At 35.7% G+C, this 24,850-nt stretch overlaps 1 protein-coding gene across 1 annotated transcript in view; it reads left to right on the top strand.

The window, feature by feature from the left end:
* SLC16A7 (solute carrier family 16 member 7) overlaps positions 1–24,850 on the top strand; it is a 188,091-nt gene that overhangs the window by 49,067 nt on the left and 114,174 nt on the right. The window contains exon 2 of the mRNA XM_008978459.4: positions 10,362–10,460. The gene's annotated coding sequence lies outside the window, so the exon portion shown is untranslated. The remainder of the gene's footprint in view (positions 1–10,361; positions 10,461–24,850) is intronic.

Below are 24,850 nucleotides of genomic sequence, written 5' to 3'. Positions count from 1 at the left end.
TTTCCTGACAGTTGGAGACATTTTTGTAATTATCTGCAAACCTGCGAGGTTTAAGACTCTTATTTGTTAATGCCATTAGAAAGTGGTTGAAATGATTTTCATGAAGTAAGTAAAAATGTATGTGAAAGATAGAAGTTAAGCATGAAATCCAGTATCATAATTGAAACCCGTTATCATTTATCAACTTTAAACATTATGAGCCTTCCCCATTATTGTTTTTCCTGGAGTTTCCTTATCCTGTTAGTACTCTTCATTATCTCTTATGTCTTTCTTGTGTACCACTCTCACAGGGGAGAAACATTTAAATTGGGTCTTGAGGAATAAATAGGAGCTTGCTCAACAGAAAGGTGACAAAGAGGATTTCCTAATAGGCACTGACATCTATTCAGGCTAGAAAGTTAAATTAGTTCAGTTTTATTATTGGATGTAGTGCAAGAGAAGACATGATGCTAAAAGAGAATAAAGCAGTGGTATAGGGTCAGATCAGATAGCAAAACCATTTGATATGGTTGGGCTGTGTCCCCACCCAAATCTCATCTTGAATTGTAGTTCCCATAGTCACCACATGCTGTGGGAGAGACCCACATGCTGCTCTTATGATAGTAAATGAGTTCTCACAAGATTTGATGGTTTTATAAGGGGCTTTCCCCTTTGCTTGTGTCACATTCTTCTTCTTCCTGCTGCCAAGTGAAGAAGGATGTGTTTGCTTCCCCTTCTACCATGATTGTAAGCTTCCTGAGGCCCTCCCAGCCCTGTGCAATGGTGAGTCAATTAAGCCTCTTTCCTTTATATATTACCGAGTCTTGGGTGTGTTCTCATACCAGCATGAGAACAGATTAATACAGTAAATTAGAACCACAGAGAGTGGGGTGCTGCTATAAGGATACCCAAAAATGTGGAAGCAACTTTGGAACTGGGTAACAGGCTGAGGTTGGAACAGTTTGGTGGGCTCAGAAAAAGACAGGAAAATGTGGGGAAGTTTGGAACTTCATAGAGACTTGTTGAATGGCTTTGACCAAAATGCTGATAGTAATATGGACAATGAAGTCCAGGCTTAGGTGGTCTCAGATGGAGATGAGGAACTTGTTGGGAACTGCAGTAAAAGTCACTCTTGCTATGCAAAGAGACCAGCAGCATTTTGCCCCTGCTGTAGAGATTTGTGGAATTTGACCTTGAGGGAGAGGATTTAGGGTATCTGGTGGTAGTAATTTCTAAGCAGCAAAATGTTCAAAAGTAAGTAGAGCATAAAAGTTTGGAAAATTTGCAGCCTAACAATACGATAGAAAAGAAAAACCCATTTTCTGGGGAGAAATTCAAGCTTGCTACAGAAATTTGCATAGGTAATGAGGAACCAAATGTTAATCACCAAGACTGTGGGGAAAATGTCTCCAGGGCATGTCAGAGACCGTCACAGCAGACCCTTCCGTCACAGGCTTGGAGGCCTAGGAGGGAAAAATCATTTCCTGGGCTGGGCCCAGGGCCCCCCTGCTGTGTGCAGCCTCAAGACTGGATGCTTTGTGTCTCAGCCACTCTAGCCATGGCTAAAACGGGCCAAGGTACAGCTCAAACCATTGCTTCAGAGGGTGCAAGCCCTTAGGCTTGGAAGCTTCCACATGGTGTTGGTCCTGCAGGTGCATAGAAGATAAGATTTCAGGTTTGGAGACCTCCACCTAGATTTCAGAGGATGTATGGAAATGCCTTGATGTCCAGGCACAAGTCTGCTGCAGGGTGGAGCTCTTATGGAGAATCTCTGCTAGGGCTAGGGCAGTGCAGAAGGTGAATGTGTGGTTGGAAGCTCCACACAGAGAACCCACAGGGGCATTGCCTAGTGAAGTTGTAAGAAGAGGGCCACCATCCCCTGGAACCCAGAATGGTAGATCCACCAACAGCTTGCATTGTGCACCTGGAAAAGCTGCAGGCACTCAATTCCAGCCCATGAAAGCAGCCAGGAGGGGGGCTGTACCATGCAAAGTCACAGGGGCAGAGCTATTTAAGGCCATGGGAGCTCACTTCTTGCATCATTGTGACCCAAATGTGAGACATGGAGTGAGTCAGCTTTTGGAACTTTAAAGTTTAATGACTGTCCTACTGGATTTCAGACTTGCATGGGCCTGTAGCCCCTTTGTTTTGGCCAATTTCTTCCATTTGGAATGGGTGTATATACCCAATGCCTGTACCCCCATTGTATCTAGGAAGTAATTAACATGCTTTTGATTTTACAGGTTCATAGACAGAAGGGACTTGCCTTGTCTCAGATAAGACTATGGACTTGGACTTTTAGGTTAATGCTGAAATGAGTTAAGACTTTGGAGAATCGTTGGGAAGGGCGTGATTGTATTTTAAAATGTGAGGACATAAGATTTGGGAGGGGCTGGGGGTGGAATGATATGGTTGGCTGTGTCCCTACCCAAATCTCACCTTGAATTGTAGTTCCCATAATCCCCATGTATCATGGGAGGGGACCTGATGGGAAGTAATGTAATCATGGAGGCTCTTACCCCTGTGCTGTTCCTGTGATAGTAAGTTCTTATGAGATCTGATGGTTTTATAAGGGACTTCCCTCTTCGTTCAGCTCTCATTCTTCTCCTTTCTGCTGCCATGTGAAGAAGGATGTGTTTGCTTCCCCTTCCACCATGAATGTAAGTTTCCCAAGGCCTCCCTAGCCCTGTGGAACTGTGAGTCAATTAAACCTCTTTCCTTTATAAATTATCCTGTCTCAGGTATGTCCTTATATCAACTTGAGAATGTACTAATACACTGTAAGTTTCATGAAGAAATGATCACATCAGGTAAAGTTGTGTTTGGTGACCAGAAAGGGGCCCACCTTCACTGCAGAAGCAGAAGAAAATGAATGAAGGACTAATAGAGATACAGAAATGTGCACAGGTAACCAAGATGTTGTGGGAGTTCATGCCTGATCTGATGGCATTAATTTTTAATTTAAATAAGCCAGGTCAGTTGGGTGTGTGGCTCATTCCTGTAAGCCCAGCACTTTGGGAGGTCTAGTTGGGAGGATCGCTTGATGCCAGGAGTTTGAGATCAGGCTGGGCAACATGGTGACCACAAAACATGGTCACTACAAAAAAAAAAAATACAAAAATTAGCCAGATGTGGTGGAACATGCCTGTAGTCCCTGCTATTTGGGAGGCTGAGGTGGGAGGATCACCTGAACTTGGCGAGGTAAAAGCTGCAGTGAGCCATTATTGTGCCACTGCACTCCAACCTGGGTGACAGAGTGAGACCTTGTCTCAACAACAACAAGAACAACAACAATAAGAAGCCAGGTCAACTGCAGGGGGTGATTGAGGATATTTAGGGAACTTAAGGTTAAGGGATGATGTTAGAACTGTAATGGAGGAGAGGAAGATACCAAGATATGTGTGAAGAGCTTACTGGACAGGCCTTGGGGTCCTGCTGAAATTGAAACATATAAATATGTAGTGGTATCAATCTGTGCAATTAATCCATGTCCCTTAGCTCTATTTAATGCAATAATTGCATAGTGCATTCCAAGTTTGGAATTTTCAGACTTCTTGTTGCAAGAAGACATAGGCATGAGGGACTTGAGATTGTTAGTGATTGATTATAGATGATATTAATATTTATTGAGTACATATGATGTGTTAGTAATTGTACTTAGTACGTTATATACGTTGCCACATTTAAACCTTTTTTTCTATGAGGAATAAATATTGTTGCCACTTTCTAAAAACCAACTGAAGATTCAGGTATGTAATTTTCTCAAAATAGATTTACCATGATGTAGTGTAACTGGGATTTGAGTGAAGAAACATTGCAGCTGAACAGAGAAAAAAAGTGAGGCTAAAAAGGGCTCATAGTTTAGGAGAAGATGTATCAAGAGACTAACCAGTCTCAAGAGGATTCCAGGACAGGATTGATTGAAATAAAATATTTTAGATTGGGTGAAATACAGGGAACTAATTGGTAAGTAGAACATCAATGTTTAAGCCTCTAGTGATAGAGGCATTCAGAGTGGCCATGAGATCCAAGTTGGAAATGGTTTTCTGAAATGAGAGTTGAAGTAGAGATCATGAATTCTATGGATAGATTATTGATTGTGGTGCATAGGTATTGATTATCAATATTGATTTTGGTGGGATTTCGGAATCAGGAGAAATGGATTTTGAAGGAATAACATAAAAGTTGATGAGTCATAGTATTCAGAGTGATACAGATTGGTGAAGTGAATGTAAGTGAAAAAGAATTTTTTGCATGAAAGTGGAAAAGTAATGACACAATAGCCACAAAATGGAAGTAGGATTATTCTGAGCCTCTATCTTGATCTGAATGCATGAAGACGATGACTTATATAAATCAGGCTTTCAAGGAGAAAACAATTTGGAGACAAACTAATGTCTCAGGAATAAGGAAGTTTGCTTATTAAAAAATGGGAGTCATAGAGTGTACAATGGACAAGGTTGAGAAGGACATCAAAAGGAGTGTGGTAGGGTGGAGAGCATGAACCAAAAGGGAAAAAGTGCATAGCTGTGTAAGCGAGAGATTGCGAAAGAGGATTAGTGATTAGAGGAAACAGTTTATTTGGGGCTTGAGAGTGAGAGACAAGAGGCATCAGTGGAATTTAGTGGCTTTAAATTTGTAAACAGAGCTTTGGTTTAAAGGTGTTTTGCTATTTCATTTCCAAATACTGCCATGACCTGACTTTCAACCACATTATTATTTGAGCTAAGTGAGGATGACAATGTTCAAAGTTCAGTGGTGCTTGGGGCTGATACAGGAGTCTTGTTGGTCAGATCAGTGGAAGATTTGGATGATATTAACTGGATCTATACCTCTGGTTTTGTGGCCTTACTTAATAGTATTTTACTTTAAAAGTTCTAGGCCAGACAAGGTGGCTCACACCTGTAATACCAGCACTTGGGGATGCTGAGACAGGTGGATCACCTGAGGTGAGGAGTTCAAGACCAGCCTGGCCAACATGGCGAAACCCCGTCTCTACTAAAAATACAAAAATTAGCCAGGCGTGGTGGCGGGCACCTGTAATCCCAGCAACTTGGGAAGCTGAGCCTGGAGAATCACTTGAGCCTTGGAGGTGGAGGTTGCAGTGAGCTGAGATCGTGCCATTGCACTCCAGCCTGGCCTATAAGAGTGGAACTCCATCCCCCCTCCCCACCAAAAAAAAAGTTCTAAAAATATTAGTAAAAATTTTATAGATATTTGTCTAATATTTCACTTTTTCAAGGCATTGCATTGTATTAATTTAATATTTAGTGTTTAGGATTTATATATATCATCTTTTTTTTTTGCTTATTAGAACAGATACCCCCTTGATGATATTAATTTCCATTGTTAAATTTTAAAAGGGCATAGTCTTACCTGAGCACTTAAATAACTGTAACGAAAATTTAAATTGGGTCTGTAGATTTACTTGTTTCACAAGACATGAAAAAGAGTGTGTGTCTTATTCAAAATAAAGGAGATATGGTATTATGAAGTGAATTCTAAGCATACAATTCATCAAAGTTTAGCACTAGAAGTGTTTTTATACACCACATAGTCCAGCCACCTATTTATGGCTGATGCATATCCATTTGGTGTCTTTTCATGAAAGATATTTCTTCTAACTGGTATTGTGGAAACAGTGAGCAAGATCAAAGTTGGAATATTGTCTCTACCCTTAAAGCTGTATACCCCTGAGAACTTGACTTCTCCAAGCCGAGTATTTCCTCTTTTGTAAAATGGAGATGTTACCATTATCAAAGAGTGATTGAGAGGACTAGAGTGCCCATTTTACTTTTAGATATCTTTGACTATGAGGTCATACTTATACTGAACAAAAATCTATCTCTCTGTAGTTCAGTGAATATATCTATTCACATATAGTTATGTCCCAGGAATGGATCTGCTTTGGTATCCCTGCTGTGCTCAGGCGTGGGTTGGGAGGTGCCTGTGGGAAGGGTGGACTCCATGCAAATTCAGCAATGGATTTCAGAGCTCAGCAGCTTGAGCCCTTGGTCAGTTATACTCCCTCTAGTTGTAGGTCTTTGAGGCACATGCTTAAAAGCACCACATCATATTTGTCTATCTTAATTGTATGTAAAAATAAAATTGCTAAAAGCTCTAGTGTACTATTTGCTTTATAGAGTGAAAGATAAATGTAAATTTTGCTATGGGGAGATGGTAGCTGAAAGAAGCTACTATTTTTGCTTCTCTCTTACTCCCATGCAGAGCCCTTCTCAAAACCACCCATGCTTCCCTCAGAGTAAGGTGATAAACTGAGCATGGCAACATTCCAAGACAAGCTCGGTACAATTTGCCTTTGCAGTGTGTCTTGGCTTTGCTCCTCTTCATGGTTAATTTTCAATACACCCCTAAACAAATTATATTTTTTCAATGTTTATTGATTTTTCTTTCATCTTTGACTTCCTCAATTAGGAAAAGGGTAGGCTATGAATGTCTCTATAACAAAGAAGTGAGAACAAGATTAGTGAACTCAATAATTTTGTTAAAGTTTTGAGATCAAAGCTTATTGTCCTAGTGTTTTTCTTACTCATTTTCAGTATATGATGATGTAGGCCATTTCCTTAGATTCCATTCATGTAACTGTATTACCCTTGCTTAGAGATTTTAAGTTATGCTACTTATTAAGGAGTACCATAGAATTTCTTATGTCAACCATGAAAACAGCTATATACTGTAGCTGTAAATAGTGTTTACAGTTATATACATGTAGCTGTTTGTAACATGGCTTTTTAGAATCTGTCTCCAGTGACTTTCAAACATCACCTTTGCTGGTTATGTAAACTTAAAACAATGGATTTGCTTTTGGACATCTAAGAGTATGATGTGGTGTCTCATGCCTGTCATTTACCAGCAAAAGAAATGTTACTCTTCAGCTTTGCCACAATGCCCTCACATTCTTCAACCTTGAGTTAGTCAGCCACTTATCAGCTGATGTGATTTTACATTTTTGCCTTGATCATTAATCATTCACTCTAAGTTCTCCATTTATAGCGTTTGCCAGTTGCTTCCAAACAAACATGCTTTCTGGGCTTGAGGAAGGGAAAAGCAAAAAAGATTTAAAAGAAGATAGTAGATGGTTTCACAGTTATTTTGGCTTTATTACTAATGCTAACTACTGTCATAAGGTATAGAACTAAGCTTGAGGTATTAATAAATATTTTATTCAAGGAACTTTTTTTCAGCCGTAATGAGAGTTTATAAACATGATTGGATGGTGCTGTTGAGTTAAAGGGAGAAACTCTCTCTCCTTATAGAGTAGATTGTTTGCTGATTTTCTGAAAAATTGACCTTGGATTTACATAGTTTTAAATATTCCTTTTAGATTTACTGTGGTTTCTAAAACAGTCTCTTATTTTTGGAGGACATTTATTTATTTTGTGAAATAAGTTAATAAAATTACATATGTCAGCTGACATAATTTTTCACTTTTATTATTCTGTAGATAATAATCAACCAGGTGTAAACATGAGTAACATATTTCCCCTATTATATCATACATTCCTAGCCCTTTGAATGAGCACCTTTGCAAAAATATATTTCATTTCTGTCTTGATTAAAATTTGTTTCATGAGTTGGAAGAGATCATGAACCCTGGGTAATGCATTTCGTTGTAACTAAAATTCTTAAGTCAATTAATTATGAGTTACACCAGACATGGAACTTTATGACACCCAGAGTATTCTATTAAAATAGCAGTATTGAAATAGCTGCTGGCCCTTTCTAAAAAGTATGACCATTTAAATCACCTAAATAATGATCTCTGAAATTACAGAATTAAAAATACCATACTATTTCCTACCTGATAATTGGATGAGAAATTAGACATTAACCTAGCCTTCCAAAGGCCTAGAGATTCCTTTTTTTTTCTTTCCTGTTCCTTCTTATATGTGTTAATTTTATTTTCAGTAAAACAGATCAAGGAATTTCTCTTAGTTTATGAACCTTTCTAGAAAAGTAAGTATAGCATATACTTTTGCTGTTGGTTTTATATTAAAGAAATTATGAAAAAGTTGCCTTTTAATATAAATAAAAGTCTTTGTAGAACTTATCTGTGATTTACACATGCATGCTTCAGAAGGTCAGGTATTCTAACTTTTGTACAAGGCGAAGGTTACGTGGAAGATGAAAAGGCATGCCGAAACAAATAGAAAACATTTTACTTCATTTTAACTACCTTTCTTTTTTAAAAATCTTTATTTGGTAGACATGATTATGTAACTGTCAAATTACTGTTTATTGTTTTACATATCAGCCCACAAACATATAACTTTTAAGGTTTGCTCCTGTTTAAAAGAAATAAAATCACTCTTTAAGACAAATGAAACTTTTACTGCCCTATTTTTGCAGAACAAAATACTGTAAACTAAAATTAACTGTAATATTCTAATGTTGTAGAGAAAAACCAGGGAATTTCTAAAGTCACGCTATTAAAAGAAATTTTTAGTTGAGGAATAAAAAAGAAAAGAGAAAGAAAACTTCCTTAACTAATGATTCTCAAATATTAGTAATATTATTTTATTTCACATGAGAATCAAAATGTGGGAGATCTCGCTTTTTAGGTATGAGGTAAGAAATATAATTATGCAGACAAAAATGGATTACAGCAAAAATACCAATTTGTCACCATACCTATACATGAAATAAATTCAAAGTTATATAATTTTAGTGGTAGCTACTGAATCAGAAAGTTAGAGTAAGATGTTATATTTTTAAAATATTTAGTATAGAAATTTTAATTATTGTGGTATAATAATACCAGTAATTTTGTGAAGTATATCTTAATGTTAATTCTAAATTCAAGTGAATTTAATTATTGTTTTAAGGAGGTATTTGCATGTAAAATTCACAAGTTTTTGTGCAATTTTTACTAAATTACCATGTATATACATGGTTTACTTATTATAGTTTTGGAATTTACAAAGTAAACAATTGATTATCAGCCTAAAATTCCTTCCATTTTAGATTACAATGTCAAGGTTCTCTGGTTAAATCGCGTAACATTACAAGTGCTATCGAAATGACCTCAGACTATTTCTGTTCTGTTTTCTTTTACTCATGTGATTTTTTGATATTTTAAAAACCTTTGCACTGCACTGTACTACTGTAGAACAATCTAATTTTTCTTGATTACATCTCAAAGTCGATTATATTGGTTTAATAATAAGATAAATATCAGAATTTGTATACTTAAACTTATTTTTTAAATAAAGAATCAGTAGGGATCTGTTTATTCATCTATATATTCCAATTTTTTTAACTGTCTTAAGTAGCAATATTAATGTTAATTAATGTTATTATTAATAATTAATTATATTTTAATCAACTATTATGTGGTGCCATAGTTATAACATAGGGTTAGTGGTGATGTGAACAAATTTAACTAAATAATCTGTATCTAAAGGAGTCTTTAAATAGAACCTTGGAGCTTTAAGAGAAGAGTTAATAGTTAATAGTTATTAATAGTTAATAATATTAACTATTAATAACAATTATTATAATCAATAACAATTATTCAGTCAACAATTTATTATTCATGTTGTTGTCATTTCATTGCCAAACACTATATGTATTGATATTTTACAAATGTTAACTAGCTTAATTCAATAGTCACAATTTTGGGGTAAATACTAGTATATCCTTTGTTTTCAAGTAAAGAAGTTGGACAGAGAAATGAAAAACTTGTTTCAAGGTTCATATCATCAAAGAACATACAAGAACTGATGATTAAACATTGGTTATATTTTTATAATATTTCTGATGTATTGTTAAACCTTATTTGTCTCACTGAAATGTTGCTTCAATTTTTAATTAAGACATTTATTGTAAATAGTTTTAATGTATTTATGTAAACAATTTCAAGATATTACTTTATAAACACACACATAGGCATGCACACACACACACACACACATACACACTCACACTCACATATATTTTTGTACCAAAAATGGAGAGAAACATCACTCAAAAGTTAAAAACAAGCTATTGGTTTGAAATCCCAAAGATGGTGGACTGAAATGAGTCTCTCTGATGTTTTGGCAGGAAATCCTCTGCACCTTGAGAAATTGTACTTGGGACAGAAAATATAAAGGCAGGCACAAATAAAGGCAGGCAGGTGCCATAATTATAACATGGGGCTAGTGGTGATGTGAACACATTTAACTAAATAATCTGTTTATATCTAAATGGTCCTTTAAATAAAAGCTTGGAGCTTTAAGAGACAGTAAATAGCATTTTCAGCCAGCAATAGAAAGCTACATGTTATTAAGTCTTTCAGATATGGAGTTGGATATATTTTTCATTTTTCTAAACATGCATTGAAATATTTAGATGGTTACTATATTCTTTGATTATTCTAGGAGTCAATCTTAAGATGTGATACTTTCCTGTGAAACCTGAAACAAGGTGATCTGGGGAACCAAAGACTCTAGGACTCTTGGTGCCAACAGAGTTACTCTGTGAGTATCCTTGGTGTGTAATGATGTTTTCTTCCATCTAGCTCTTGTAAGTCATGCTGTTAATGCAATTGGTAAATCTTAATGTGAATGGTAGTATTGGCATGACTACTGTTTTAATCCATTTTCTAAAATAGGACATATCTTAAAGTTGGTACTTTTAGCTTCTAGTGTTTCCATGATCCAATATACTGTGTGATCTTGGTCAAGAGACTAAGTCTCAGTTTCTCTGTATATAAAAAGAAGCTAAATATAAACTTCCTTCATTTAAATGATTATAAAGTAGTAAATGATAAAGTTTCAATAATAATAATAGAATTATATTCTATTTTTATTACTAGCATGAATTCTGGTTTTAAAATAAACGAGAAAGCTAGAGGTATATACTTTTAGTTATTTACCTTTACCATTGGCACTTTTTAAAAAAAAACTACATTTTGAACAAAAATGATCATATTGGGGTTTTTTTACGTTCATATTTTGTTTGCAAAGGGCTTTATCACTGTGTTTCCACACTCATGATTCAATCTGATTTAATCCTTCATACAATCTTGGTGTAAAGCAGGTCAGGGATTTTAATCCTCGCTGTGCAGATGAGAAAACTGATGCTCAGCATTGTGTCTTGCTGAAGACTGCATAACTTGTAAGGGAGATAATTTAAAATCCAATGTTCTTATAAACAGTCTATACTCTTTTCTGTAGACTGTTCTTATAACTAGTCTATACTCTTTCAAATGAATGTAACCAACTGTATTCAATTGGTCAAATTTGTATTTTTGCATTAGATTGCTACGTATTTTAACTAGCTTATAAGAGTAGTATGGTAAATTTACAAAGTTATATTACCTGTTTGTTGTGAACAATTCCTAGACCAACTGTATGGTTGTATTCTGTCTTCTACCTCTGTTGTATCATGTACTCTGTCTTCTACCTCAAGTTCATGAACAAATCTTGGTATATCTATGTAGTAAACAGAATAATGGACCCCCACATTTTAATCTCTGCCACTTCTGAATATGTTATGTTACATGGTAAAGGGAGAATTAAGGTTGCAGATGGAATTAAGGTTGCTAATCAGGTGACTTTGAAATTATCCTTGATTATGTGCATGGGCCCAGCAACGTCACTAGGATCCTTATAAATGAAAGAGAGAAGGCAGCAGGAAAGATGCTCAGTCCAACCTTGACAGTTTGTTGATGTAGGAATGCAGCCAGAAGCCAAGGAATGCCAGTGGTGGCTTTCAGAGTATGGAAAAGCAAGGAAACAGATTCTCTCCTAAACCTCCCACTCACACCTTGATTTTAGTTCAGTGAGACCCATTTCAGACTTCTGACCTCTGAAATTGTAAGATAATAAATTTGTGCTGCTTTAAGCCATGTATTTGTGGTTGTTTGTTACAGCAGCAACAGAAAACAAATACAGCTCAACACTGTGAAATTACAGACAGCCTCAGAGTAGAAACAGCGGTTTATGCCAAGAGGTTATTAGGTCAGTCATAGGGGTATTTGCTGCTTTGATTGAATTTTTTGTTCCATGGTAAGTATGCTTGTAGGGCTAGGTTGTAATATGTCATATGGTTCCTTTTAGATACATAGTTTACTAAGGGAACCAGCCTAACCCTGCCTGTTCTTATTAAGAGTACAGAATATGGATCTTGGAGTGTTAGGTTCAAATGCTGCCTCTGATGCTTACTAATTATAATCTGTTTGAGCATCAGTTTTTTCATCTGTAAAATGAGGACAATACAAGTTCTTTATAGGGCTGTTGTGAAAATTAACTATTAATTTGTGTTAAGTACTTAGAATATTATTAATACTTGGCATATTATAGGGACTAATTAAGTGGTAGCTATTATTATTACTAAATTATTCCTCAAATACTGTATTTTCTAGATTCATTTTCTTTATTCAGATATAGATAGGAAAGTATCCAAAACTTTGGGATGAGTGCCTTTGTGGTAGAGGCATTTTAATATAATTATGTGAATTTTGTAATTTGTAATTTTACTTAATTTTTAAAAACCTTTCATGCTTTGAAATACCTCTTCTTTGTCTGTTTTCATCATCATATGTAGATGAAGCAATTTTGTATATTCTATAATAATTCATTTCATTGACTTTACTTATTGTTCTGTCTTAGCTGTTTTGTATTGTGAGTCTTCAGGTTTGTTGTGATGTCACTACTTAAGCATGTGAATATCTTGGTAGTAGGGAAAGTATGCAGCACCCTGTAATAAGAGATCCTAGATTAAAAATACTTCACAAGTGAGAAAAACCTAGTCTGAATGGCGTTTTCAAAGACATTGTTGAGAGAGGAGTCTCTTAAATGGATACATAGAAATGACTACTTTGGTCAGTGCCCCATTCTCTGTGTTTGACAGTGGTGGTGGGTCTGCTTTAGACCTGGTGGTAGCATATATTTGATCAATCTTTTAGGCCTTCACCACAGTGGCTATATCCCAAGGGACAATATATTAATTAATTGGACCAACATGTGTTACATACCTCCTAATGCCAATAAACAAATGATGTCTGTTCAAAATGTTCACAGCATAGAGGGGAAGAACCAATGATCCCTGAAGTAGCATAGATTCTAGCATTATAGTTAGGCAGGGAGGTAAGACGTATTTACTCTTTCTAGCTACCCACACACAAAGGCCAGTTGCAGCATGCCATGATTTCTTATGCAGTTTTAAAATGTGCATAAGAGCAAACTGTTTTGCTCTTACAAAACAGTTTGTCTGTGCCTGTCTTTTGACACCCTAGGTTTTCTCTAGTATGAGGAAAAACAAAACAAAATACATTCCTTACACAGACACCTGAAATACAAGGGATACCATCCCTTTAAATTGGATACTTAAAAACTATAATCACAGGCCTATTGAGTCTGTGGTTAAGAAACAGATATCAATAATCACATGGTGTGTTTTAGTAAAATGAGATTTCTCTTTTTCCTCAAATACGTATGGTATCTTTGTGGTGCTTTTCAGTCAATTCCTTTGATTTTCATTTTACAGTCTTACTTCTCCCACACTTCACTAATTGGCATCTCATTTACCTGGACAAAGCTAAAAATCACAGAAAATGAGAAGGGGCTTCCCCAAGGCACTTAACTATGTGGAAATAGATGGATCTTTGGGTAGCCTTGGAGAACTGTTTGAACATGGAACCTACAAAGGATATCACTGTTTCTTGCCTATGTTTTCACTTGAATCCAGCAGTTAACAGAAGAGTAGCAGAGAAAAATAGGAACTATTTGACCAAAAAAATCACTGCTGTGAGTTAGTGGAAGGTTTCAAGTGAATTATGTACCAAATACCTTGCTGTGCCTTCTTTGCCTTTCCATGCCTTTCTACCTTGAAACTGCATCAAGAAATCAGTATAGAGGGAAGCTGAGCATGCCCAGCTGTTAATATATTCTCCCTAATATTCCACTAAGCCACTCACTGTGTCCTCATTTCTTTTACATAGACTATGGATTGTGTGGGTTGATATAAATGCTAACAATCAAATAATTAGGCTTTTTCTTTCATGTTGATAACTCCAGATTTACGTATTTTGGCAGTATATTAAACCTAGGAAAGTTTTTAAATGTTAGGTCTTGTCCATTTATAACATGGTTCAGAAATAATGAATTGAGAGTTTCTGATATGAAATAATCAGTCAAATTTGCTAATGTGTCTATAAAAATATGGTTAAAATGAGTATAATGATTTTAGATACAGGGGAACATTTCTGTGATACTGTCCTGATAATTAAAATCCTAACATTACTTAACAGCTTTATGATGTAACAGCAGATGCCTAGAGTAGGTAGTTTTATTATTTTGGCTCGTACCTTTAGCCTATGTGAATGTATGTGGTGATCAATTAAATTATGCAAGGTTCTATAATATATGACATTGCTAATACTACTTTATAACACTATTTTAGCTTTGACAATTATGGTTTTAAAATGCATGTGCACGCACACACACACACACACACATAGCCTCCCACCATGGGAAAGTGAATATTTAAAATTTTTTCTTAATCTATTTAGCAGGTATGAGTACATATTTCTTACATGCATATATTGTGCAGTGGTAAAATCTGGGCTTTTAGTGTGCCCATAACCGAAGTGGTGAACATTGTATCCAAAAGGTAATTTCTCAACCCTCACCCTCCTCCTAGCTTCCCACCTTTGGTACCCTCCAATGTCTATTATTCCAGCGAGTGACTATTTGAGGAAAGAGAAGCTGCCTTACTTATCCTGGCATCCCTCCTGTACATAATATAATGGGTTTTGTAGCTAGCTACTCACTATATGTTGCTTAAATTAGTTAATTAATTAAAAACAAGGAAAAATATATTCAGCTAGCCCCTTTGATTCATCTATTTAATTCTTAAAATTGATGCTGAACTGGAGAATATTGCTTGGATATATGGTCAAATGGGGTTTCTCATTTGAACTTATCATCAAAACTTAGGCTTTCCCTTGTATGGGAAGAACCTGCTCTAGTAAAATTATCATACTGTGTAGACCAGATCAGAATCTGTCTCCTCTGTAGGAAGGCATATCTGGAAAAGGGAGAGCCCAGAATATTTCTGCATCAAGCTTGCTTAATTTTTTCTTGAAAATTCAGCAATCAGATGTGGAATGGATCGAAGTGTTATTTTAACAGCAGTGTCTGCATTAGGAAATACTAGGCCAGTATATAGTTGAAAAGCCTGGGGGTAAGAGAGGTTAGATAATTTGTTCAAGATGAGAAGTAAAATATAGGTCTTACCCAACTCTTCTAATACTAAATCAAGGTGTTTTGTTGTCATTGTTGTTTTATTTTGTGGTTTTTGTTTTTGCTTTTGCTTCTTCTTCTTCTTTTAAAGAGCCCTTTAAATAATCCTTTTTTAAAAAGAATCCTTTAGATTTTTTTTTAAAAAACTCTTTTTTAAAAAGAATTTTATGCTACATCATAATAGTAATAACTGGTGCTCCCAGGGGAATGAAGCCTAGTGAACAGGCTGAGGCCTTTCGCAGTGCCAGTCCAGGGCAAAAGAGGTCCACGTCTTCCATCTGCTGCTGAGGAGAACACCAAGAAAGTCTAGTCCCCATGGGGAACCCAGAGGGTAATAAAAGCATTGAAGCCATGGGACTTTAACTTCTAGGGCGTGGTTATGGCTTCTATAAACTGTCTTTGCCATATAATTTTACATTGCTTTTTAAATTGTTATATTCTGACATCATCATATGGAGGTTTTATACTTTTATTTAAAATAACTTAAAATCCCAGCCTGGACAACATAGCCAGACCTTGTCTCTACAAAAAAAATTTTAAAAATTATCCAGGGATAGTGGCATGTATCTGTAGTCCCACCTACTGAGGAGGCTGAAGCAGGATAGTTTGAGCCCAGGAGTTCAAGGCTGCAGTGAGCTTTGATTGCCACTGCACTCCACCCTGGGTGAAAGAGTGAGACCCTGTCACAAAATTGAAAAATACAATAAAATAAACTATGATAAAAATCCTAAAATAACAACAAAAGGTTACCTTAAGTTTTATTTAAGATGTAAATTTGTTTTGAGGTGTGGAAGGATCTCATACCCTGTGAGATGTGACCGAGACAGTAGATTTAATGTTGCCTCAAACTTCATTTATTTATATCTGGTTAATGACTAATGCCTTTGTAGTGTTTTTAAAACCAGGAGAAATAATGACTTCTTATTTTACAAGTGGCAGTAAAAAGCCAAAACACATTAAAATACCTATTCTACTATAATTGGCAATAGCAATAGATGGAAACTACATACCCGATCATATTACATTTTATAACATATTCTCTGTTATTCCTATGTGGAGGAGAAGTGGTTGTGTGGTTGGGTGGGTGGAAGATGCTTGTGGTATGTGAATGTTGGGAAGGGGAGGGGATATTGACCAGTTTTGAGTAGGAGCATGCCATTGTCTGCATTTGTATTAGATGTACAATTTAGGCTAAGATTTGGGATTTGGAGTAGAGAGATTGGAGGCTGGGATAACAATTGGAGGCTACTAAATTTATTGGTGCCTGTGGGAATTAGGGAAAGGAGATAGATTTAACTTCTTCTGCAAGTGGAATTTACAAGGATTGGCAACTTGGGTTTCATTTTAGAGAAGAGGAGACATTTTTGCTGACTCTGAGACTTTGAGCTGACTGGCAGAATGTTAGTGCATTTAATAGAAAGCTGTGGGACCACAGTGCACGCTGAGAGTGATGGCGGGGAGCTAAGTGGAACCCAAGGTCCTGAGCTAGAAGGATATTTTTAAAGCACTCTCTCTCTGAACATGTTTCCTCTATTGGCTAAATACAGTAGTATCTTCTATTGAATGGATAATAGCTAAGAAACTAAGGGTCTTAAATGTACCACATGTATACATATGTAACTAACCTGCACAATGTGCACATGTACCCTAAAACTTAAAGTATAATTAAAAAAAAATGTACCATGTACTCAAATCACCTTTCCAATAATTCTTTTCCATTAGTGAGCCACTGTTGTCAGCAAGAAGGGGGAATCCATTAAGATGGTAGAATACTTGCATATTTGTGTTTAGGACCACCCTCCCCCAATTAGGTTTTTCTAGGATGTATTAAAACTTTAAAGGAATTATTCTATGAAAGCAAATTTGACTGATGGCATCTTTCTCTTATGCTTATCAAGGTTAAAAGTGTTGCCTTTTTACATTATAACTGTAAGAGATAATTAACGTGGATTGTTTTCTTCTGCTATAAGCTAAATTTTAGCTCCATTGTAATTCTAGATTTAGAAAATAGAGTCACTGTTAGTTCTACTCAGTGAATGTTAGGATTATGGTACTCTTTCCAGGAAAAGAATAGAAAAAAATATTGTATCCAGATGAGAAAAGAAATGTGTTACATTATTTCCATTATGTTGTGAGACCTTTGTTTTTTGTGTTTTCTGATTAATTTACTGCCGTTTTCCATTCAAAATATATACCTGAGCCTTCTGTTCTTTAGAATTTCTTGCACTTTTTATTCAGATAAAAAACTTGGATTTTGCACATTAATTCAGTTTTACTCCTTAGTTACAATGCGAAAAACATCATAATCTCATAAGGGAAATGTGTAAAATGCTTAGTGAAACTTGAAAATAATATTATAAATAAATCTGTTGCCAAGAACTTATTGTCATGTTTTAAACACAGAATTAATAACCTATTCCAAGGGCACACAGGCTATTTATCAAGGTTTTCTCCTAAGACTATCTGCATTTCCTCTCTCCTGTCCTCATATTATTGAAGAATTTTGGAAACCGGAAATTAAAAAAAAATCTCGCATGATCCTATTTTTGGAGTTACTTTTGAGAATTTATAACCTTGGCAAAAGTTAGTCACCTTTAGCCATTCTCTCCCCAGGGCTCCTGGTGAACAGGTCTGTTTTGCATTTGGCTTTTCTTTTTCTCAAAAGTGCATGTAGAAACCTCACTGTCTGTGTTTATCTCACATCTCACAGTAAAACTTAGTTGCTCAACTTTAGTAACATGATTTCTCTGTGCTTTAAGTTATATTCTTATAAAAAAAGATGAGTCAAATTGTTAAAGGTGTTACTGTGATTACAAAGGTGACTAAAGTTAATGTTAAAGTCAGTTCATTCTATTTGCTATGTGTTTTACACCAGCAAACATTAATCCATAATTTGCTGCTTTAGGTGAATTTTAATTTTTTGTATATTTGCTTAAAATGTTTAAGATGTTAAAGTAATGTAGTAGAAGAAATATCTTATGTGAAGAAAGATGAATTCTACATTTAGAAAGAAAATATGTGATTTATAATTTGAACTCTTTAAACTTTTCGAACATGCACGCTAGACTTAACAGACCATGGTTTCTGTCAGTGGATAGTATTTTTTGAGGATTTTATATGGTAATGACAGTAAGCAAAATAATACAAAATAAGTACAAAATACATTATTCAAATTCCTGTCAATTTTGTTCTTTATAGATCTTATCAAGCTATTTTCTTGATAATATAATTTTTACATATCAAATGTATGTCTTTGTATTTCTCTTCTTATTTAACTTTAGAATATTTTGTAATAATACTAACTAAATTAACTATACATATGGGAGCCTTTTAAAATTATTATTCTTGATGTAATAAATAACATTAACTGAATAAAGTTAATAATAATTTCTTTACATAAAATTGAGTCTTATTTTCATATTATCAATATAAAAAAGTAGTTGATAAAGCAAACAATATTGAAATTTTATTCTTTTACCCTTTTTAAAAAAGAAACTACTTTGAGGTATATGTACAGGGTACAAAATGAAGTTATTCATTGGTTAATCACTTATATTACATTTTAGTAATTTTACCCCAAATAAATGTATTGAACACTTACTAGCCACGAAGCACCTTGTTTCATTGGGACAAAGAAGCATTTGAAGAGTTCTCAGTAAATATATAGACTGCTTTTGGTTGTCAGATGTACTATATAATTGTGAAATCCATAGTATAATTTTTTTCACTGTATTAAAACCTCAGTTTATGTCTAATTTTGTACTAGGTAAAATTTCTTTATGCTTTTATTTCATTTTAGTTTTTAAGCTTAAGTTTTCAGTAGAAATGAAAGAAACATACCACATATTTTGTAAAAGCATTTGGTTTATTTGGTTAAGTAAATTAGATAAAATTTCTAGAGGTTATTTATGTTATTACCTGGTTATTATTATTTCATTATTATACACATTTAGAAATGCAGCCTTCCCAAATCTTTGGGAAGCATATTTTACAAGTGGCTACTGCTTAGTGCTTAGATCTAAATAATTGTATCTTTCACATAGGAAATCAGATATTTCTCATCCACTGATAGAGGAGTCTGGCATGCTGTTTGATAGAGAGGAACATGAGCCTCGAATCTAGACAATCTAAGGTTGGAATCCAGGACCCCATATTTCACAGCTATATGGCCTTACATAAGTAATCAAAACTCTGAGCTTCAGTGTCCCCATAGGAAAATATTTATCATAATGTCTATCATGTATCATTTAGAGAATGGGGTAATGGGTATAAATTGTTTGGCAAAATGCTTACCTAGAATATGAGAAGCATTTAATAAATTACACCACTGCATTTTCCCAAAGGTTATAGTAATTTCTTCTAAAACGAAGATGGTACTAATGATCTATCACCAGATTCACCCTCACACAGGGTTGGGGACTCTTTGGGACAGAGAGCATGCATTTACAGAGTGGCTGACCATGTAGGGAGTGTTATGTGTGATCAAGAAATAGATTAAACTGGCCCACAAGAGATTCAACACTTTGACCCTGGCCTCTTTGTTATTGTTCATAACTTACAAATTACCTAGTCTCAGACTCAGTGAAGAGTCACTAAACTATTAATGTATATAGTACAGTATTTTTGCAATATGTTTTATGCATATTAAATCACGCAATGGAAAATGTGCTTGAAAATGTGGCTACATCAACACAACACATGAGAAGGTTAAATTTAGCAGTTCAAATTACCAGACTTGGCCACCTTCTTTGACCCATGATATAATTTAAGCCAAGCTTACTTTAGACTCTGAAAAGTATGAACTAATAGTGCATGTCAAAGCAGGTTCTTGAAAAAGAGAAATAACTAACTTTGCCCTATTTGAGAGAAGAGAGAGGGAAGGGCAAAGCAGAGTCTCTGGAGATATGTATGTAAGTTTGCTTGTGGCTAAAAGTTAATGATCAGTTGCCTCTGTTCTTAGCCCTGAGCCTGGAGAAAAGTGTCAAACGCAGGTTCTCTCTCTATTCAGGTAACTTTAAAAATTATACAAATCGTATTCGTGTTCATTGTAATTTAGATTATAGAGATGTGATTTTTTTTCCTTTAGTGTCATGTGATTTCATACTCTAAGCATATTGGAATAACAATGAGAAACTTTGTATATGCTGGCTAATGTAAAAATATTTTACTTTTGAAGTACACCAAGTTAAGGCTAAGGAGAGATTCTGTATTGTATTAGATGGGAAGAGAATTTTTACATGTTTTTATGAAACTATCAATTGTGGTTCTTAATCTACCAGCTGAAAGATGTATTACTCATAATTATTTAAAATAATGTACATTATATAGTGTGCCAAGTCTTGGCTAGTAAGGAAAATTAAAAACTTTTTTAACATTGACATTCTGAAAATAAGACTAAATGTTTAATCACTAAAATTATTTGTATTTCATATTATAATGCCAAAAGTAACCTATTTTTCCTATTCTAAATCATTATATTTATAACTATGTATGTGTACTTTGTTGAAAAAAAATAGTAAAAATTAATAGATTTTTTATTATAGGACTTAGGTAATTTCATTCCAAAACATTTAGGATAGTATAATATTATGGTATGATATGAAGTTATTGTACAGTTATATTTCAGGGATGCTATATGTATAATTATATGTAATTAAAGACATTGCTCACTAAGTTTTAAAGTCTTCACAGCTGGAGTCTAAAAATAAAAATATTGTATACATTTACAGAGTAATCATTTTTCATTGAGCTCTCAACATAGATGCATTGCTTAAGTTACTGGCATCATGAATTACAGGAATTTATATATATATATATACACACACATATATATGTAACTTTTATATACATATAACTTTTATATATATAACACGTGTGTGTGTGTGTGTGTGTGTGTGTCTATGTGTATGTGTCTTGGTTCTTTCTAAAGTGTCTGACCTTTGTTATCTTTATTCGGCAAGTATCCAAAGCCAAAAAGCTTGCTTTGGCTGGATTTAGATTCAAGTAAACATCAAAAGCTAAATGTTCTTATGGTACTACATATGCAGTTTTCCATTTGTGTTCTTTTCAAACTGAAATTAAATGTCAGGCAATGATTGATGATTTTACAATTGGAGTTTGGAGTTGATAGGAATTTGGAAGAACGTAACATTTCATATATGAGGAACTAGGTCTAGAGAGGGAAACAACAACAGTTATTGGGAGTGCTAAAACTAAAATCAAACTCTCTGTTTACTTGCTGAAAAGTCGAGTTGATGGTTATTAGTCAATATTCATGTTGTTTTTGAGAGAAATCATATTTTATTCCTTAATTCATTTCCATTTTGAAGTATATCTAGATAAGGGCTGGCAGTTAAGGTATAGTTGTTTAGTGATATTTTCCCAATTTATGCTCGGCATTGCTAAATTTATATATCAGTTCAGTTTACATAATCCCATTAGGATTTCCTTAGGTATTTAAGTTCTGTTTACAAAAGGAGATTCTCAAGGTTAGAGAAGAGAGTAATATGGTTTAGTTGTGTTCCCACCCAAATCTCATCTTGAATTGTCGTTTCCATAATCCCCACGTGTTGTGGGAGGGACCTGGTGGGAGGTAATTGAATCATGAGGGTGAGTTTTTCCCATGCCATTCTTGTGATAGTGAGTTGAGTAAGTCCTGAGATCTGATGGTCTTATAAAGGGCAGTTCCCCTGCACATACTCTCTTGCCTGCCACCATGTATGACGTGCCTTTACTTCTCCTTTGCCTTCCACCATGATTGTGAGGTCTCTCCAGCCATGTGGAACAGTGAGTCCATTAAACCTTTTTCCTTTATAAGTTACCCAGTCTTGGATATGTCTTCATTAGCAGCATAAGAACAGACTAATATAGCAAATTGGTGCTGAAAGAGTGGGGTGCTGCTGTAAAGATAACTGAAAATGTGGAAGTGACATTAGAACTGGGTAACAGGCAGAGGTTGAAAGAGTTTGGAGGTGTATTAGTCTGTTTCCCACTGCTGATAAAGACATTCCGGAGACTGGGAAGAAAAAGAGGTTTAATTGGACTTATAGTTCCATGTGGCTGGGGAGGCCTCAGAATCATGGTGGAAGGTGAAAGGCACTTCTTACATGGTGGAGGCAAGAGAAGATGAGAAAGAAGCAAAAGTGGAATCCCCTGATAAACCCATCACATCTTGTGGAAGTTATTAACTATCATGAGAATAGCATGGGAAAGAACAGCCTCCATGATTCCATTACCTTCCCCTTAGTCCCTCCCACAACACGTGGGAATTCTGGGAGATGTAATTCAAGTTGAGATTTGGGTGGGGACACAGCCAAACCATATCAGGAGGGCTTGGAAGAAGATAGGAAAATGTAGGAAAATTTGGAACTTCCTAGAGACTTGGAGGGCTCAGAAGACAGTAAGATGTGGAAAAGTTTGGAACTTCCTAGAGACTTGTTGAATGGCTTTGTCCAAAATGCTGACGGTGATATAGATGATAAAGTCCAGGCTGAGGTGGTCTCAGATGGAGATGAGGAAATTGTTGGGAATTGGAGTAAAGATTACTCTTGTTATGCAAAAAGTTTGGCAGCATTTTTCCTCTGCCTTAGAGACCCGTGGAACTTTGATCTTGAGAGAGATTAGGATATCTGGTGGGAGAAAGTTCTAAGTGCCAAAGTGTTCAAGAGGAAGCAGAGCATAAAAGTTTGAAAAATCTGCAGCCTGATGATGCAGTAGAAAAGAAAAACCCATTTTCTGGGGAGAAGTTCAAGCTAGCAGCAGACATTTGCCTAAGTAACAAGGAGCCAAATGCTAATCACCAAGACAATGAAGAAATCGTCTCCAGGGTATATCAGAGGCCTTCGTGGCAGCCCCTCCCATCACAGGCCTGGAGGCCTAGGAGGGAAAAATGGTTTCCCGGACTGGGTCCGTGCCCCCTCCTGCTGTGTACAGCCTAGGGACTTGGTATCCTGCATCCCAGCCATGGCTAAAACGGGCCAAGGTATAGCTATATAGCTAGGGTCATGGCTTCAGAGAGGACAAGCCCCAAGCCTTAGCAGCTTCCACGTGGTGTTGAGTCTGTGGATACACAGAAGTCAAGAATTGAGGTTTGAAAACCTCCACCTAGATTTCAGAGGATGTATGGAAATGCCTAGATGCACAGGCACAAGTTTGCTGCAGGGGAGGGGCCCTCATGGAGAATCTCTGCTAGGGCAGTGCAGCAGGGAAATGTGGGGTCAGAGCTCCACACAGAGTCCCCACTGGGGCACCATCTAGTGGAGCTATGAGCAGAGGGCCACCATCCTTCAGACTGCAGAATGGTAGATCCACCAACAGCTTGCACTGTGAACCTGGAAAAGCCACAGGCACTCAACTCCAGCCTGTGAAAGCAGCTGGGAGGAGGTTTGTACCCTGTAAAGCCACAGGGATAGAGCTGCCCAAGGCCACGGGAACCCACCTCTTGCATCAGCATGTCCTGGATTTGGGACATGTAATCAAAGGAGATCATTTTGGAACTTTAAGATTTAATGACTGCCCTATTGGATTTAGGATGTGTGTGGAGCCTGTAGTCCCTTTATTTTTTGCCAATTTCTATATTTAGAATGGGCATATTTACCCAATTTCTGCACCCCAGTTGTATCTAGGAAGGAACTAACTTGCTTTTGATTTTACAGGCTTATAGCTGGAAGAGATTTGCCTTGTCTCAGATGAGACTTTGGATGTAGACTTTTGGGTTAATGCTGGAATGAATTAAGACTTTGAGGGATTGTTGGGAAGGCATGATGGGTTTTAAAATGTGAAAAGGACATGAAATTTGGAAGGGGCTAGGAGTGAAATGATATAGTTAGCCTTTGGTCCCCATTCAAATCTCAAATTTTAGTTCCCATAATATGTGTCGTGGGAGGGAACTGGTGGGAGGTAATTGAATCATAGCGGGTATTCTTGTGATAGTGAATAAGTCTCACAAGGTCTGATGGTTTTATAAAGGGGGGTTCCCCTTCACATGCTCTCTTGCCTGTTGCCATGTTAGACATGCCTTTGGTCCTCCTTTGCCTTCTGCCATGATTTTGAGGCCTCTCCATCCATGTGGAACTGTGATTCCATTAAATCTCTTTCTTTTATAAATGACCCAGTCTTGAATGTGTCTTTATGTGAAGTGTGAGAACGGACTAATACAGAGAGTATTACCAGTTCTCATTTAGATACACACCAAAGCCATGCTGACAGGTTCATAATTTATAAGTTAAACATTCAGATGGCTGAAGTTTTACTATTCAAGAAAATTTAAAGTATGAATAATATCAAAATATATAAATACATGTGAATCATATTCATTTCAAGGTTGAAACAATCCACATACAATTTGAAGATAAAACAATTATTTTCCATGATGTTAAAAAGTACAAGTTTGTTATTGGGTCTCTAACAATTAAGATTGTGGTTTTTTAAAGCAGGGTATATATAGATTTCTTTTGTTTTTAGTAGACTCTTCAATTTATCTTTTAGTATTAGATATTTATATTCAGAGCCTGGCTTTTGCATATTAATAACTAAATGCTGGTCTAATTCACTGTGGCCATTGAATATTCACATGCTTCTCAGTTTCCATTTCAGAGTACACAAATACATTTAACCATCAG

The sequence above is a fragment of the Pan paniscus genome, chromosome 10 (genome assembly GCF_029289425.2).
Source record: "Pan paniscus chromosome 10, NHGRI_mPanPan1-v2.0_pri, whole genome shotgun sequence".
NCBI classification, from domain to species: domain Eukaryota; kingdom Metazoa; phylum Chordata; class Mammalia; order Primates; family Hominidae; genus Pan; species Pan paniscus.
This window is presented reverse-complemented; position numbering and strand designations above follow the sequence as displayed.